This window comes from Enhydra lutris, unplaced genomic scaffold (assembly GCF_002288905.1).
Source record: "Enhydra lutris kenyoni isolate GAN:26980312 unplaced genomic scaffold, ASM228890v2 scaffoldscaffold12, whole genome shotgun sequence".
NCBI lineage: Eukaryota > Metazoa > Chordata > Mammalia > Carnivora > Mustelidae > Enhydra > Enhydra lutris.
This window is the reverse complement of record NW_019154096.1, coordinates 7241744-7259579: the sequence shown is the minus strand read 5'-3', so window position 1 is coordinate 7259579 and position 17836 is coordinate 7241744. Positions and strand designations below refer to the sequence as shown.

Here is a 17836-nt window from a genome sequence, read left to right as displayed (position 1 = left end):
CAGTAAAAATAAGACAATAAAATAAAATAAAGAGATGGGAAGGGATCTTCTGTAATTTAGCCTTTGAACTAACTCAATAGCTCTTGGGTGCTGGAAATCAACACCAAGGAAAGTCAATATGCAAGGGTATGAAATGATCCATGCACTTGGAGAGCATTTCTGAAAACGTTAAAAAAAAAAAAAAAAAAAAGAGGATATGAGACTTAGAGCATAAAATGAATGTTTTATTTCTAAAATGAAATCCTTGGGGTGGGGGTGCCTGAGTGGCTCAGTGGGTTAAGCCTCTGCCTTCGGCTCAGGTCACGATCTCAGAGTCCTGGGATCCAGCCCCACATCAGGCTCTCTGCTCAGCAGGGAGCCTGCTTCCCCTGTTTCTTCCTCTGCATTGCTCTCTGCCTCCTTGTGATCTCTCTCTGTCAAGTAAATAAATAAAATCTTAATAAAAATAAAATGAAATCCTTAGGAGGTGAAAGTCACTTTATGCTTTGAAACCCTACTTTATTTTTTAAAAGATTTTATTTATTTACTTGACAGAGATCACAAGTAAGCAGAGAGGCCTGCAGAGAGAGAGGGGGAAGCAGGCTCCCCACGGTGCAGAGAGCCCGATGCGGGGCTTGATCCCAGGACCCTGGGATCATGACCTGGGCTGAAGGCAGAGGCTTTAAAACCCACTGAGCCACCCAGGTGCCCCTGAAACCCTACTCTTGGCAGGCGTGGGGCAATCGTCCACTAGACGTCACCCTCCTTGGAAGGGCTGCCTCTCCGGGTACCCGTACTGTACTCCCATTGAATGCAGGTCCTGCCCTGGGGCTCACCAAGGGCTTCAGTGCTTAGATAAGACTCTGGAAAATGAGAGCTGCCCAATTGCTGATTGAGCCATTGATCAAAGCTGCTGAATGCACACATGACAGACTAAGCACAGGAAGAGCTCCACCTCTAGGATGGAAACCCAGCATTGTGACATGGGCAATGACTTAAACTTCCCAGCCCCCCAGTTCTTCATCTGTGAGACGTTTCAAGTGTCTCATCTTAGGAAGTCCGATCCCTGGTGTTACCAGTGAAATAGACCATACATCATCCTTTGTTATCCAACTCAATGACCACCTCGGTCATGAACATGATTTTGTGTTATAGACATTAATGTTCCATGTCATGTTTTCAACAACTTGATTGTTGAATATTATATTGTTATATAATACTTATTATGTAAGGGTTTCCTATTGTTCTGGATTCATTTTTTTCTAACCTTTTTTTTTTTTTAAGATTTTATTTATTTATTTGATAGAGAGAGAGAGCACAAGTAGGCAGAGAAGCAGGCAGAGGGAGAGGGAAAAGCAGGCTCTCCACTAAGCAGAGAGCCCGATGAGGGGCTCGATCCCAGGACACTGGGATCATGACCTGAGCCAAAGGTAGCCGCTTAACTGACTGAGCCACCCAGGCACCCTTTCTAACCTTTTTTTAAAAATAATTATACTAATTTAATCTTATTGGTATATTTCTTTTAAAATTTTTCCCTCAAAGAAAAACTCTGATTTGGCCCATGGAAACTCAATTACCATTTTGGAAGTCTTAAGATATTTTGGATTTAGTTTTTTATTTTAAAATTGACAAATAGTTTGTGATATCTTGAATAGAAATTGAATTACTAATAATGTTTTATTTGATGTTTCCATTAGAAAAATGCAGTAACGACAGAAACCGAATTTTAAATTTAAAGCTATAATATTATCCAGAAAGCAAAAATGTATTTATACACTCAATATTTCTCCTGAAATGTAAGTAGGATCTGTCTCATGCCCCATAAGCTGAGAATTATACAAATCTGAGTACAGCCTTCTGGGCTATCTGCAACCTCTCTACTTGTTGAGTTAAAGGAATCAAAGAAGCTGATCATTTTCGAACAAGCAGAGCCCTGGGGCATTTCTCTAAAATAAGTCAGTTTTGGTGGATGTCCCTGACAGCCCTCCCAGGAGGGCTATCCTATAGTGAAGAGGCCTGGTTGATCCCCTGTACGACGACATCTGTTGGCCATTGATTGCTGTGGAGATTGGTAGTAAACATTCAACTCTCCTCAAAGCTTAAGATTTAAACAGAACGGCAGTGCCATTCCCAATATATTAGATTATTCGTATTTGAAGGAATTGTTTAAAGTATATTACAGAGAAGACCTAAAATTTACTAGTGCTTGAGAAAGGAGGATCGGAGAAGAAACATCTTTCCAAAATTCTAACATTAGACAGAAAATTGCATTTGGCCAATACCTTACTTTTCCATGCTTTACAGAGCAGCTTTCTTTCGGTATATTCTTATCTTCCCTTTGTTTGCCAACATACAATCCCAGTCAGGTTTCAACACCCACTTTAAATGGCAGCCACTTTCGGAGGCCTACTTGACTAGCTCTTTCCCCTGTTGGAATTAATTTCTCTAAAATATTTCTTTTGCGGGGCGCCTGGGTGGCTCAGTCATTAAGCACCTGCCTTCAGCTCAGGTCATGATCCCAGGGTCCTGGGATCGAGCCCCGCATCGGGCTGTCTACTCAGCGAGGCGCCTGCTTCTCCCTCTCCCACTCCCCCTGCCTGTGTTCCCTCTCTCTCTCTCTGTCAAATAAATAAATAAAATATTTCCTTTGCAAGCAGCTCCGCCAAGCACAGGCTGAGGGACCTCTGGTGAAATACTTTACCTGTCTAGGTATCGGTCCCCCATTTTTAAAGGAGGCTAGTAAGAGCACCTACTTCATGGGCTTCCCGTGGACATTAAATGGGGCCATCTTTACGACAGATGTTAAACCAGCTGCCATTTGGAAGACCGCCTGCCCACTCTGGGTGCTACAGGACTATTTCTTAATTAAACAGCCGAAACACACCTCCACGGTTACTCAGCGCCGTCTCTCTCCTCTCTTCTGGCCTGGAAGCTTTTTTTCCAGATAAAGACAATGTCTCCAAATCTCCATAGTTAGTCAACTATACTTTTTTTTTTTTTGGTGACAGATATAAATGTCTGGGTAAAGAGATGCTCTCTGGGTTTCATTAGGAATTAATCATTAACAAATAAAGATCTGCCTCCAATAACCAAGAGGGAGAGACAGTCTCCCTAAATAGAATTTTTTTCATATTTTCGTAGACAGTTATTTCTTAGATCTCAACTATGCCGTCAGTGCTGGGTGCACACAGTGGGCACATAATAAATGTATCAAGTGAATAAAACAGTGAAGAGAACGCTATCTCAGATACTAGGATGACTTTAATATTTTACCCGAAATAATGCTCAGTTTCCGCAGTACCACATTTACTAGAAATGGGTATCAAGCAGACACCATTTAAAATTTCAGTCAAGTTGTTGGGCGTCTTCGGAAGGCCGCACATGCTTACCAGGAGGCCATAACTGTTAATTAATTTCATCCACGGTGTCAGTTATGCTCCCACCAGTGCTCAGCCCTGTGCCAGGGGCAGAGTGTATTTCAGAAGGAGCATGGGACACAGGCTCAGGGGATGTACGGTCTAGTCGGGGTGGTGACAGAGCTGACATTGTGCTTCCAACCGCTGTGGTCCAGACCTGGGAGGTGACCTGGGACAGGTCAGAGCATGCAGGCCTGGATTTGTGGGGGGCTGGGTCTCAGGAGATAGGCCAATGGGCAGGGTTTGTGCAGGAGGCATATGGTTGGAGACAGGGTGTGACCCACTGGTCTTAATACGCCTTCACCTCTCACGGCACCTTGTGCACCCTCACTGCCCTCAAGTGAACTGAACTTTGGCAAGACCCGGGTCCAGGACGCCAAAGCTGTGATGCCCACTGTGGGGGTGGGGAGGCAAAGAGTAGGAACAGGGCTTCTTAGGAAAAAACCCTAACCCCCTGGTTGCCTGTCTGCAGACTGTCCCCCACATTGTCCTATGTTGGCCACCACCCTCCACCCAGCTCCCCTGACCACACTGGGACCTAGTTCCCTTCCTCTGGTCCTTTCCACCAACACCAGCATGAGTTTCTGCTGCTTCTTTGGACTTAAATGTAAGTTTCCAAATAAAATAGACTACTTCACTGTGTGTTTTGACGTGGCTCACTCAAAGCTTCAAGTTTTAAACACTGATTTTCCTTAGAGGGTTTTGTGTATTTCTGCCCCCGCCCAACCCACCCACCACTCAGAAATGATTAGGTAAGTCATATTAAACAGATCCCAAAGAAGGCGCCTTTCTTTCAGACTTTCCCCCTCCAATTCCCCAAACATTTCATTACCATCATCTCTCTGGAGCCTAGCCAGAAACTTGGCCTCCTCTGACTCTTAAACATACCAAGTTATTAAAAATACCCTTCAGCCAAAATGAAGGAAGGGTCAGCAAAATGAACTCAACACAGGGCTTATACGGAGCACAGTGATTTCTTTGACTTGGAGAAGGAAACAAACGCTGATGATTCTGGACAGGCAGTTTCTTTGGCTAATCTGCTGCCAGGCTCTATCAGACACGAGTGTCTCCCGTCAGATGTCCTAATCTCTCTCCATTTTGCTGTCACTAAAACATGAGAGCTGGCTGCAATAACAAGGCTTATCTCATTACCAAAAGAAAAAAAAAAAAAAAGGGAAGAAAGTCAACATTCCACAGAGAGATATGGCACCTTCCGTTGGTATTAAGAGGAAAGTAAAATTAGAACATTAGCAGTCCCCAGGTTTTTACGGTAAAAGACAGGCAGAGACGCTATTTTCAGGCTGCTGCTAATTGAGACTTATTTGGACCAGAGCCCTCTGAAAGGAATCAACACATCAGAAATGGGCACGCTAACAGGGAGGAGACAGCTTCTGAATATGATCTGGGGAGGACAGCCCTGCTTCTTGCCTCCCAGATAACACAGAGCTCTAGTGTCTGATTGACCGTGCAAAACAAAAAACAAACAAACAACATTGTTTTGGGAAGAAAAAAAAAAGGCACCTTTGTTGGGGTCTACAGAAAATGTTCTGGCTTCTACCTCTGGGAGACCTATGTGTTTAACTGTGGTTTTTCACACCAGCTTTCTAAATTTGTATCTGTTGCAAGAGTGAACCATACCCAAGAGCAAAGCGAAATTCACCAGGAAGGCTAGAACTTCTGCTAAGGGAAACGAGAAGGGTGTACAAGATTCAAGTAAGAGCTCAGCAGCTTGGCAAGACATTCTTTCTCAAGAAAGAGAGAGCACATCATTAACTACAGTAATCCACTGACATTCACGAGGAGATCTGTCCCAAGACTTTCATAAATCTCAAATGTCTGCCGCACTATAATATGCTATTACCCCGCGAGAAGGAGCCATAGATAACTCACAAGAATTAGAGGTTAGGACACAGAAATCAAAGAAAAGGAAGGCTGCATGGACACACAGCTGTTCTGGTTGGGCGGACAGCGAGGCCCACTCAGCAGCTCCAAATTCAAATTTAAGTCTCAGCAAAAAGACGACTTGCCGCAGACCCATGGTCCTGACCAGGTTGACCTGGTCCAGACCAGGAAGGTCATCTTCAAACAGACAAGATCGTGACATTTCATTCATGGAGACAAGATGGTGCTCCATGCCGAAGAAGGCTGTCTAGTCAATGGTGGCAGAGTTCCATCAACTTTTGAGGAAAAGCAATTTCCCTTCGAGACTTGACACCCTTATACCCCCTTGCTTATGCCTCCAGATGGCAGCTGTAGGTGGGAGAAATGATAGGTGGAGCTAAATGATCCATAAAGCGGCATGAATAGTACCAGGAAATGTATGACTCACAGTATTCTCATTTTCTTCAAGTTTTTTGGTACATTTGCATCAAGGTTTTCCACAAAAATTCATTCTTGACTTTAATTGTGACTCCAGAGTAAGAGTCCTTTGTCAAGTTCCCATTTCTGGAAAGCACTCACACCGCTCCATTCAGGAGGCACAAAAAATATGTCCACTGTCCTTAGAGAAGGCAGAAACACCCACGTGCACAAAAAACAATTTACATTAAAAAAAAATACCAAAAAACTATGGGATTCAGGACCGAGCTAGGGCTATGCAGACAGACATGTGCCTGGGATTTTAGGGGGCCATTAAGGAGACCATCTTATTGGAGCAAAGGGTTCATTCAAAGGCAGGAGCAAAAGTCATAGAGTACTCATCAAATTGCTTTACTTATTACACACTAAGCAAAAACCTTTGCATTCCACCCCACTGAAATACCAAGAAAACTAACCAATTTATGGCCACCATGGAAATGTCGCCACGCGGATCACAGGCATCATGCATACAACCTACCACGTGGCAGCCTTTGTCCCTGCACTGTCCCTGTCATTTCCCATCTTATCGACGGGCCCCTCCCCCCAGTCACACAAACTGTAGATTCTGATGTTTTCCAATAATTCTCTTACTCTCAGTTCCATGTAAAATACGTCAACAATGTTTAATTCTAGCCCCACGGTATCCTCCCATCTAGCCAAAGTTCTGTCTTAGGGCAGAACCACAACGTCTCATGTGTGACTTCCTCCATCATCCTCAAGACTCCAGGCTCAATGTCTTCATAGAAAACCCATCCTCCAAAGGGTTCCTTCAGGTCCCTCCAGAGGGGGAAAGGGATAGTGGTGGTGGTGCGGGGAGGCCGACATTAGCATCCCTCCATGTGGAAAGGGCATGCTACCCGGAGCGCTGGCCAGGTGGAACCGCTCATTCAATGCTCTCAACCACCACGTGGAAACAAGGAGAAAAAAAAATGCTGATATAGCCCCAAGGGGACTCCCGCCAGCTCCTCATCTTAAGGCACTGGTTAGAGTTAGAATTTTAAATTAAGTCTAACTAAAACCTCAATCTTTTGAGATTTTAGTCACAATATTTAGTCACAAACATTGTGACTAAATATTTAATTTTTTAATTCGGATCAAATCTAGTCACAATATTTAATTTGGTGCCTCTTCTTTGCCTATAAAATAAGGCACGTATTTCAGAGTACCGGCGCTGGGACTCCAGGATTGGACTGCATGGGTTCAGGATTCAGCCACACCGTGTACCCGCTGTGTGACCTTGGGCATGACGACTAAGATCTCTAAGCTTCAAGTTATCATTTGTACACTAGGATGATATTACTGTCCCTGCCCAGCATTGTTTTAAGGATTCAAGGGGATAATGCATGGAAAATGTTTACTCAGGGGAGCTTAAAGAAAACCGATGAGGCAATGAATGGACAGGTAGACTGATAAATGCTATGGAAGGATTTGTTTAAGTACACCGCTTTATTTTTTGTAAAGATGTTATTTATTTATTTGAGAGAGAGAGTGTGAGTAAGAGAGAGCGAGCACAAGCAGAGGGAGCGGCAGGCAGAAGGAGAAGCAGGCTCCCCGCTGAGTAGGGACCCCCCCCTCCATCTTGGGGCTAGATCTCAGGACCCTGGGATCATGACCTGAGCCAAAGCAGACGTTTAACCGAGTGAACCACCCAGGTGCCCCCTAAGTACACCTCTTTAACTATATCACTCACAGGTAAGGATGCCTATTTTATTCCTAATTGTTAGAGTTAAAAACCACTTGCATCTTTTTCTTTTTTTTTTTTTTTTAGGAAAAGCCATAGAAAAAGTACCTTTTAATAAACAAAATAATGAGATGCATATCCATTATCATAATTATTATCACCATTATCAACTACAACAACCAGCAGCATTGATGCAAACTTAGTATAAAACCCCAAGAACAGGGGCGCCTGGGTGGCTCAGTGGGTTAAGCCTCTGCCTTCGGCTCGGGTCATAGTCTCAGGATCCTGGGATCGAGCCCCGCATTGGGCTCTCTGCTCAGCGGGGAGCCTGCTTCCCCCCCTCTCTCTGCCTGCCTCTCTGCCTACTGTGGTCTCTCTCTGTCAAATAAATAAATAAATAAAAATTAAAAAAAACAAACACAAAAACCCAAGAACATTTACTTTGCCCAGTGCCCATCCTCCTCCCCTGCCACAAGCAGCATCCAACATGGAGGCTACAAAGGAGACATCTGACAAAGGTGTTGCTTTTAAACCTGCATAACAATGGAGGGATGATTGTAGCTTGACCGGAGTGTAACTAGACGCTGCTTCTGGGGAGCAGATGATCTGTGGGTCCTGCTGCCCCAGACACAGAAATGCACACGGGTCACTGACATGCTCCCTGCTCCCCCTCCCCCTGCTTTCGCAGTGTCCTTTTGCCAAGCCCCCAGTAGGGATTTATACAAGTTAATCATTTTGTTTTTATTAGGCATCGTCAACGTTCCCTTCCAAGACTAGTTTGAGGAGAGCAGGAGATCTTTTACACAACATCCAGTCAGGTACATGCTGCAGCTGGTTGGGGGGGATGGGCAGCGGCGTAAAAGGGGACAAATCACAAGCAAAGAGTGATGGCAGGTGGCATCTTAGCAGCAAGAGCAAGCGGCGTTTTAATGGCACCCCAGGGATGGGAGCTTTTCAAAGATCAGCCGTTCCAATGGACACCAACTTTCCAGAACTGATGTGTTCTCCCACTTCAGAAGATGAGCAGATCCCCAGAGTTTAGAATCCCTCAAAACACTTTGGATCCCCCAGTGTCTATCCGCCCAACACACATTTGCTCTCCCTATTAAAAATCTGTTATTTTCACAGCTTGCAGGCCAGGAGAAGACGATTTGCTGATGCCTAAAAATAATGCTGTTGCCAGGGGAGGTGAACTGTTGCTTTTCTCTGCTTTTGGTCTTCAGGGTTTTGTAGCCATTCCTCTGCGTGCCTTGTGTCCTGTAGAACACAGTGTCATGAGCACCTGGTAGCTCAGAAGCACACCTTCCTTAAAAGAACTGGATGAAGCCTTACCCTGCACAGTCTCACATCTCTCTTCAAGTTAAGAGATCCCAAATGGAAAGGGAGAGAAGATAGGAGAGCGAGGTGAAAGAGGGAAAGAGACCATGGGCGATAGGAAAAACCAGGGTTTGCAAGGTGACCAAGACATCTGATCAAGAACTAACAGCCAAAGTGGAACCTGCCATGATCCTCTGAGTGCAGAGCTGGGCCTGTCCTGATCACAATGGTACACCGGAGTTTACCACAGTGCTGAGCCCACTTCGAGGCTCAAATGCTCCCTAGAGAAATAAATTGGAACAGGCAAGGTGATTCCCATACTGAGTGGATGAATGGGGGTGAGGGAAAACCACAATCAAGTCTCAGAGGGGTTCTAACTCAGAGTAGAAAAAATCAAAGAATACAGAATAATATAGGCAATAAAAGGTGTGTGTGTGTATGTGTGTGTGTGTGTGTGTGTACACACATGTTGGTACACACAAGGTGCATAAACATATATAGGGTGTGCCTAGAAAGGAAAAGTTTTCTGTATGTGTTTGCATATCTACAGACAAGATCATTTGGAAAGAGCCACTATGTTTTAAAAATAGCATCTGGAGCTAGTGGCTAACACAGAGAAACCAAATCCCATCCCGCTTTAGAATACTGAGGCTCACTTTAAAAAATAAATATGACTTCATATTGAACAGGATTCAAAGGTATAGTGCATCCTTAATCCCTCAAAATAGCACCGAGGTGAACAGTTCTGTTAAACAAATTACCATGTAAAAAAATATGTCCTTACTTTATTTAAATACAAGCCTATCTCATTTGGCCTTAAAAAAAAAAGGGAAAAAGAAAAGAAAAAATAAAGGTGGGCCTCACCTCATCTGTGAGCTGTAAGGAAGCCCAGAGAAAGAGGACTGAGGTTTGCGTGGAGGAAGCCTTGCTGTCCTGCAGGATGGGACTGTGGACAATGCTGCTCATCTGTGGGAGGCGGCCAGGCCCAGAGTCACGCAAGCCAGATCTTGGGGCTGGTACCCCAAGCTTGAGACATAAATGGTTTTAGGGCCAGGGTAATTGGGAAGGCAGGGAACCATGGTAGGTGGGGCCTCAGATCGTGCACGTCTTGCTCCGTTTCACAATATAGAAAATAACTGGGAACCATTTTAATAACCGTCAAGTTGCAGCTTCGTCTTTTTCAGGCCACCCGCCCCCCCAAGAGATTAACAACATCACCCAATGACTTCACAAACCAAGCTGGAGGGTTTGAAAACTCACGGAAACACTCAACAGATGTTAAGCTGCCGATTTCAAAACACTGACAGGCAATTTACAAAGGTCCCAAAGACCTCAGCTTCATAATCATCAGGGTTTGGCACGAGAGAAGGCTCCAGAAAGGACAGCACAGCCTTGGCACCTGGAGGATTTGGCTGCAGGAGCCGTCTCCAGAACAGCAGGACTGAGAGGAGGAACAAGAACATCTGCCACCTGAACAGCACGGGGAGGGGGGGCAGGGTTGGGGACGGTGTGCGGGGACGTGTCCTGTCCTCTTGGTAGCATCCGCATCCGCACCTGGGAACGGGCACCTGCGGCGGCCATACCCACACCTGGGAGCCGGCACCTGCAGAGGCTGCACCTGTAGGGCCTGTAACACTGACTTAGTGATACGGAGCAGCAGCTGTGCCAGCAGCAGCCCCACGGGGGCCAGGCCCACCACGGGCTTTCCCAGGGCAGGTGCGGCTCATTATCTGCTGGTAAAGGTTCAGAGAACACAGGGACTTGCTCAGGACCACATTCCAGACAAAACCTGAGCCTTCCAGAGCTAAATCAGGCAGACTCAGAAAGATGCAGAAAATCCCATAGTTATGCTGGTGATGAGAGCCAGAGAAATGCCATTTATGGACTGTTCACAGAACACCACTTTGCACCCAGATGCCCAAAGGAGACACAGGTGATTCAAAGCTAACTACTGGGTGTCCGGACTCAAATACATTTCTTCCCTCTACTTAAGAAGTGCCATTCCAACCACCCCGTGAGATGTGCAAACATTTAAGAGAATCATAGACTTTAGAACCAGATGGTTCTCTATATATGGCGATGTCAGAGATCAGTCTGCAAAAAAACCCCTTAAATTTAAGGCTTTCTCTTTTGCTCTTGCAGTGATCCTCAAACCAGCCGTGTACACGGAATCACCAAGAGGGCTTGTGAAAACACACGTTATTTAGGCCCCAAAGCCATGGTGTCTGATTCAGTAGGTTTTGAGCAAGCCTGACACTCTTTCTTTCTAACAAATTCCTAGGGGAGGCTCATGCTGCTGGTCCAGAGATCACATTTTGAGAATGCCTCAATAGTCCCAGCTTGAGGCTGGGAATCAGACCTGGGGAAGCATTTTTTTAATTTTAAATTTAATTTTTTGACAACAGATATAAGGAACTAATTTGCTGAGTTCTTGCTATGTTCCAGGTACAAAATTATATACTTCTGTCACTTACTGCTAATGATAGCCATGCATCTGCAGCTTACAGACGAGAAAATAGTGCCTCACAAGGGTTAAGTAGTTTGCAGAGTTCTGGAACTAGTAAGTGACCACATTTGGAACTTATTCCATAGTCCACGTGCTTTCCACTACTTTGCAAAGAAAGGGAGATGTGTCAACAGGAATCAGTGATGGAGGAAACCTAGAAGAGGTAAGGTTGTTTCCTCAAGACTTTTAAACCCCAGAAAAATCACAACAGCTCCTTTAGAAGAGAAAGAACAATGCCATCTGGATAAAATAGAATTCAGAAACAGCAAAAAGTTGAAAAGACATCTTTACGACAAAGTCTGCTCTGTCTGGTACTTATCCCCCAAGAGGGTTTTGGAAACCCGAATTTCTCACGTCCTCTATATACATCTGTGTCCCTTTGGCCGGCAAGGACGTGAAGGCTGACACACTTAAAACAGCCGGATGATGTCGAGGTGGACATGAGAGCTATTTACTGATTCTCAGTCATACTTAGGGCTCTGCCTCATACGACTTTCAGAGACAACAGTGGCCACCTGTGCCCATCACTGCTTTTCCTTTTGCTTACATGATTTTTAAATCTGAGCATGGACAGCAATAAAATCACACTGCCCACGTGAGATATGAACACACCAGTACCTACATGTCCCCAAAGCAGACAACTAAGCTCTGACTGTATATTTACTTCAGATAACTTGGTAATGGCAAATTATTAGAAAGATAACCCAGGGGGCACCTACGTGGCTCAGTTAGTTGAGTGTCTGGCTCTTGGTTTCGGCTCAGGTCATGATCTCAGGGGTCCTGGGATCAAGCACTGTGTGGGTCTCCGTGCTCAGTGGGGAGCCTGCTGGAGATTTTCTCTCCCTTCCCTTCTTCCCTGCCTTTCACTCACAGGCTCTCTCTCCCTCTCTCTCAAATACATAAATAAATAAATCTTTTAAAAAAAAAGATATCCCAAGACTACAGTGGTTTTAAAACATGTCTAATTCCAAGACTCAACGTGACAGAGAACGCTCTCCACAGAGAAAACAAGAGTGGCGCATAAACCCTAAGATGAATGAGATCCTCATGCCCTCACTCCATAGTTTCAGGGCGACTGGCATCATCTCAGAGTTAAAGGGCTCCCACAATCATCTAGATTTATGGTTCCCAAAAGTGTTCTTTGATTTCACTCATAGGTGAAAACTTAGGAAACAAAGTAAATGACTAAAACAAATGAAAAGAGACAAACAAAACCAGAGTCTTCCATACAGGGAACAAAATGGTGGTTACCTGTGGGGGTGGAGGGGCGAAATAGATAATGGCCACTGAGGATACACTCACCTTGATGAATACTGGGCATGTCTAGGATTGTTGAATCATGACTTTATACACCCGAAACAAATGTCACTGTACGTTCATCACACTTCATATGCACACATACACATTCATGAAATCTATCACCAGAGATCAGGGTTTAGAAAATTTGAGGTGGGACCAAGAAACTCTGTGGATCCAAACATCCTGGGTAATTTTGATGTCTGCAAGGCCAAATAAAGCAGACTTAGCGCGACCTCCTAATTTGGACAAGGAGCTTCTCCCTAAGAGTATGTGAAGGTATTAGGGTTGTAGGCAAAGAGAAGCGGTCCTCTGCATTCTGCCCCAGACCCCACTGGAAATCTTAGCATGGGAAGGACCTCATGCCTACATGCTCTGGCACCAGTTCACTGGGAACATCATCACTCAAGACCCACTGGGAAGCACTGGCTGTGAGGGTGGACATAGCAGCGACTGCCAATGCTAATGGGAATGGCAATTACTGCAGAAACAACAGCACGGCTACTAAGAGTTGATGGCACCCAGCATTCACGGTTACAGCCAGTGGTACCAGTGAGGGACATGACACTAAGTGGAAAACCCGTGGTGTCCAGCCCTTTTGATGGACATGAGGAAGGAGAAGTGTAGGGGAGGGGTGGCTGCCTCATCTAGCTCATGCACATGTTGAGAGACAGTTCATGGGTGACTTTCAACTGCATGAGTGGACTCAATCTTCCTATTTTGTTTTTAAGGTTAGTTTTCCAGTGGCAATTTCTCTTCTTGTTCATACTCATGCAATTTTTGATAATTGCTCCTCTAGCCTTTCCATTGCAGATAAAAAGAAATTTTTAGTATTGTTAAACATGTAAATGTATTCTATGCACAAAAATATTTCATTAATAATACATATGTCTCCCCAACACACACAATCATTTATGGATCTGAAGAATATCAAAATACCCTACAAATCAATGCTTAATTAAAAGACCTACTTTTAAAGACTAGAGCGTTTCCCCCCCACCAAAGATCTTATTTATTTATTTGAGAGAGAGAGTCTGAGTGGGGAGAGGGACAGAGGGGGAAGGACAAGCAGACTCCATGCTGAGCCCAGAGCCCAACATAGGGTTGGATCTCACGACCCTGAAATCGTGACCTGACCCAAAACCAAGAGTTGGACACTTAACTAACTGAGCCACCCAGGCACTCCTAAAAACCAGAAGCTTGTACACCATGCAAGCATATGAGACCAACAGAATAACTACCCATACATCTTAGCCTCTCTTTTATTCTTTCTGGAAGATATAACTACGAATTACTAAGTAGTAATATTATTTTTAAACATCTTTTCAGCTTCTGACACTCATCATTATTGTAGACTATGGAAGTATGTTGAGATACAAAAGCAATTAAAAATTTTTGTGGTCGGGGCGCCTGGGTGCTCAGTGGGTTAAAGCCTCTGCCTTCGGCTCAGGTCATGGTCTCGGGGTCCTGGGATCGAGCCCCACATCGGGGTCTCTGCTCCGCAGGGAGCCTGCTTCCTCCCCTCTCTCTCTCTGCCTACCTCTCTGCCTACTTGTGATCTCTCTCTCTCTGTCAAATAAATAAAATCTTAAAAAAAAAAATTTTTTTTTGTGGTCAAATATCTTCACTATGAAAGACAAGATGATAACAGAATTTAATTCCTGGCTCACTTGAAATCGCATTGTACCATCATCAGCTTCAGCACCCTTCAGTGATAAGAAATTTGGTGACTGCGGGCCCTGGGAGCTACCAAAGACATGGTCCTTTCAAAATTGCATTGAAAACTAATCTGTTTTTAATTAAGAATGAAAATTCACTCTTAATCAATTTATTCACTTAACTAATTAATCCCAAAAGGCACAAAATCAGGCTATGGTAGTGTCTTGACCTTTTACTGCCCTACCTAGCCTTTGAGAACACAGTGTTCAGCAATACATTCATTCCTTCTTCCAATGTGTAATAAGAAAAAGTTTAAATCCACACTGAAAAAAAAAAAAAAAAGCACTTTAGCTTCTTAGTACTAGTCCCAGAGAGCATACCCATCTAAATATATGCAAGCCTAAAAAAAAAAAATACATTCTCTAGTTGTGTAATTGGGGTGATATAATGATGGAAATGAAAAAGAACAGATGAAGAGTAACATATCATCACATGCTCTTCCAAACATCTTCGGTACAAAGTACAAGGGATCCAGACATCTATCTTATGGCATACTGCATTTCTTTCATAAGTTAGAATTCTTTTTTTTTTTTAAAGATTTTATTTATGTGTTTGATGAGAGAGAGAGAGACAGCAAGAGAGGGAACACAGGCAAGAGAAGGGAGAGGGAGAAGCAGGGCTCTATCGCAGCACCCTGGGATTGTGACCTGAGCCGAAGGCAGACGCTTTAACCTATGGAGCCACCCAGGCGCCCCCATAAGTGAGAATTCTTGAATGCTGGAGCTTAACATCACAGGTATCACCAAACCCAACTCCCTCATGTTCTAAGAGTAAAGACACATCTTACAAAGTGACTTTTTAAAAAAATTATTAACAATAATTAAAAAGAATAAAAGGTGCAAAGATGAGAAAATGTATAATAAAACCCCTCAGTTCAACAACTAACTGAGAAGGAGCGTGACTGTAGATCTCTCTGGATCTCTGCCTGGCTCAGGCTTTTCAAATGACCCTGTTCTCCTCATTCAAACCTTCATTCCAGTGACTGTGCAGAAAAGCTTTCTCTGACCATCCTCCCTAAGGGGGTGCCATCCAGGACTTAACATCATCTGGAGTTCATTATTTATTCTCTGTTTGTTTCTTAACCTTAATCAACTCCTTCCCTCTCTTCGCCCTACTAGGACTGAAGTCCCATGTGAGCAGAACCCTCCTCTGGACTGTCCCCAGCTCCATATCCAGCATCTGTCCCAGTATGAGCTCCCATGTTAAACTCTTAGCCACCAACATGGGGCAAGCTTTGCAGAGAAGTTCCTGGAAGCCATAAACTCTGCCACCAGATGTGTGCACATACATGGGCATGCTTAAGCCTCCTTTCAAATTACGTCAGCAAATCTATACATTCTCTGAAGCCAAGCAAGGACTCCAGGTTGAGGCCATGATAATGGTCCTTAGTACCTACTCTAGGAAGGAAGGAAGGAAGGAAGGAAGGAAGGAAGGAAGGAAGGAAGGAAAACAGGAGAAAGGAGGGAAGGGAGAGTGGAAGGGAAGGGAAGGGAAGGGGAAGGGAGGAAAAGGAAGAGAAGGGGAGGGAAGAGAAGGGGAGGGAGGGGGAAGAAAAAGAAAAGAAAAGCAGGAAAGAAAGAAGACTGTGTAAAACTATACAAATAAGCATATTAGGGACTCTCCAGCATGAATAGAACGTCCAAACAATATATTTTTTTCTTTTTAATAGGTTGAAAATGCCTGTCTGAGTCTTTGCAAGGAAAAGGATCACTGCCCCCTTTCTGTTCAGGCTTAATTAAGCCTTTTCTACAACATTCTGGGAATGGTAGTTGCTCCTATGACTACGGACAGATGAAAGTGATCATGTAGTTTCCAACAAGCAAATGGAACAGATGATCGATTCTTCCTCTCACACCAGATCATCTGCTTAGGGTCGTGAATGCCTATACTTGCCATAGGAAAGCAAATTAAAAGAGGGGTGAAGAAACCAAGAGGGGGTCACCCGGAGAATTCATTCCATTTCATTTGCTAAAAACACATCACTGATCTCATTTCAGTGTCACCTTTTGAGAGGCCTTCTCTGACCACAGGATCTAAAACAGTCACCACCAAACCCACTCCCTGATGCTGCCATGCCTGATCTCCACGCTCATTTTTATTCATAACTATTATTTCCTGAAAATGTTTGCTTACTTACTTGGAGATTTGTTCTGTTGACTGTAAAGTAAACAATATTTACTTACTTGGAGCTTTGTTTTGGTGACTGTCTTTACTGACTTTTCTCCCTAAGGATATAAGCTCCAATGGGGCAACTTGGTTCCAAGCACCTCCGTATCATGGACCCTAGGCACGTAGGTACTAGGCTCACAGAAGGTGTTCAGTACATGCTTATGAAGTGAAAGAATGCATAGAGGAGGACAGGTCCCAGAGCCACCTATTGTCAACCCCAATTCCTTCCCTCCCCACCATGATATGCCCCAGACTGCCTCCACGGAGTTGGGAGAGCCCACTTCATTTATCTTGATTGAAAGTATGATGCTTTGAGCCCCTGCCTGCGCCTTCCCCACGTGAGCCATGCTGTCTTAGCTTCAGAAACAAACCTCAAAATAAGACAAAGGGTGAAAATAGAGCAAAAGAGGGAAAAAGCAATCAAGAGAGAGAATTAAGAAGAAATTCCGATTAGTATATTTAAGAGTTTCCAAAGGAACAGGAACAAAATAAAGGGAGCAAGAAGTTATGAAAAGTTACCAAAAAACTGCAAACAAACAGGGAGGATGACGATTCACAGTCACAGATGTTCAGGGGGGAAATTGTACATAACCATCCATGCTGTGTCCCTTTCGTTTGCCAACAAATTCATGTTTTACTAAATGGTGAAGACTGATAACGGTCTCCGGCCCAGCAAGCCCCCTCGGCTGAAAGCTCCTTTTGCATTCAGCCCTTGTGCTCAGGGCCCCCAGCATCTCCATGGGCCTGGGGTCCCCATCGTCTCTACAAGAATATCCTAGAAGCTGCTTTGTCTGTTTGGTCCCATGCATGGTTCCCACCAGCTTCAAATTCCACCGGAGGCCTTCAGATCCCCCCACTTGACCCTGTGCCTCATTCCTGGGGTCTTCCTCTGTTTGCATAGCCAGTGCTGGATTCCCTCTGTGCAGTTCTGGGCCCTGCCGCTTCTCGCTGGATCGTGCACAGAGTCACCTGCAACCGTACCCATCTTTTCCCTTCTGAGCCCCTTGCCTCTGGTGCCTCTTAGTCTCCATCGCAGGGCAGAATCGAGCCATCATGTGACATCTACACGCTAACCTGTCTTGTCTGAACCCAAATGCACCATTTTAATGGATCACGTGGCTCCTGCCGATGGCCGACAGGGTGCCTCCTTAGAGAAAAGGTACCTCTCCCAAGGTCCTGAACAGCACAGGCAAACCAAGCCGTGGCATTAGTATTTAAGAAGGCAGGGGAAACTTCTGACTTGGCTCGAAGAGAATAGGAACAAGAGGAAGAGTCGAAACTAAGGAGGCGTACTCCACAAACTCTGCTGCTCTCTGTGCTACAAGGCTAATAACTTTTTTTTCTTTTTTTTTTTCGCCCCCTCCCACACCCACAGGTTCTGTGGGCAATGGCTTA

The 17836-nt window shown here is 44.6% G+C and overlaps 1 protein-coding gene across 2 annotated transcripts in view; it reads right to left on the bottom strand.

The window, feature by feature from the left end:
* LOC111145213 (protein kinase, cGMP-dependent, type I) overlaps window positions 1–17836 on the bottom strand; it is a 1255864-nt gene that overhangs the window by 936320 nt on the left and 301708 nt on the right. The window lies entirely within an intron of this gene.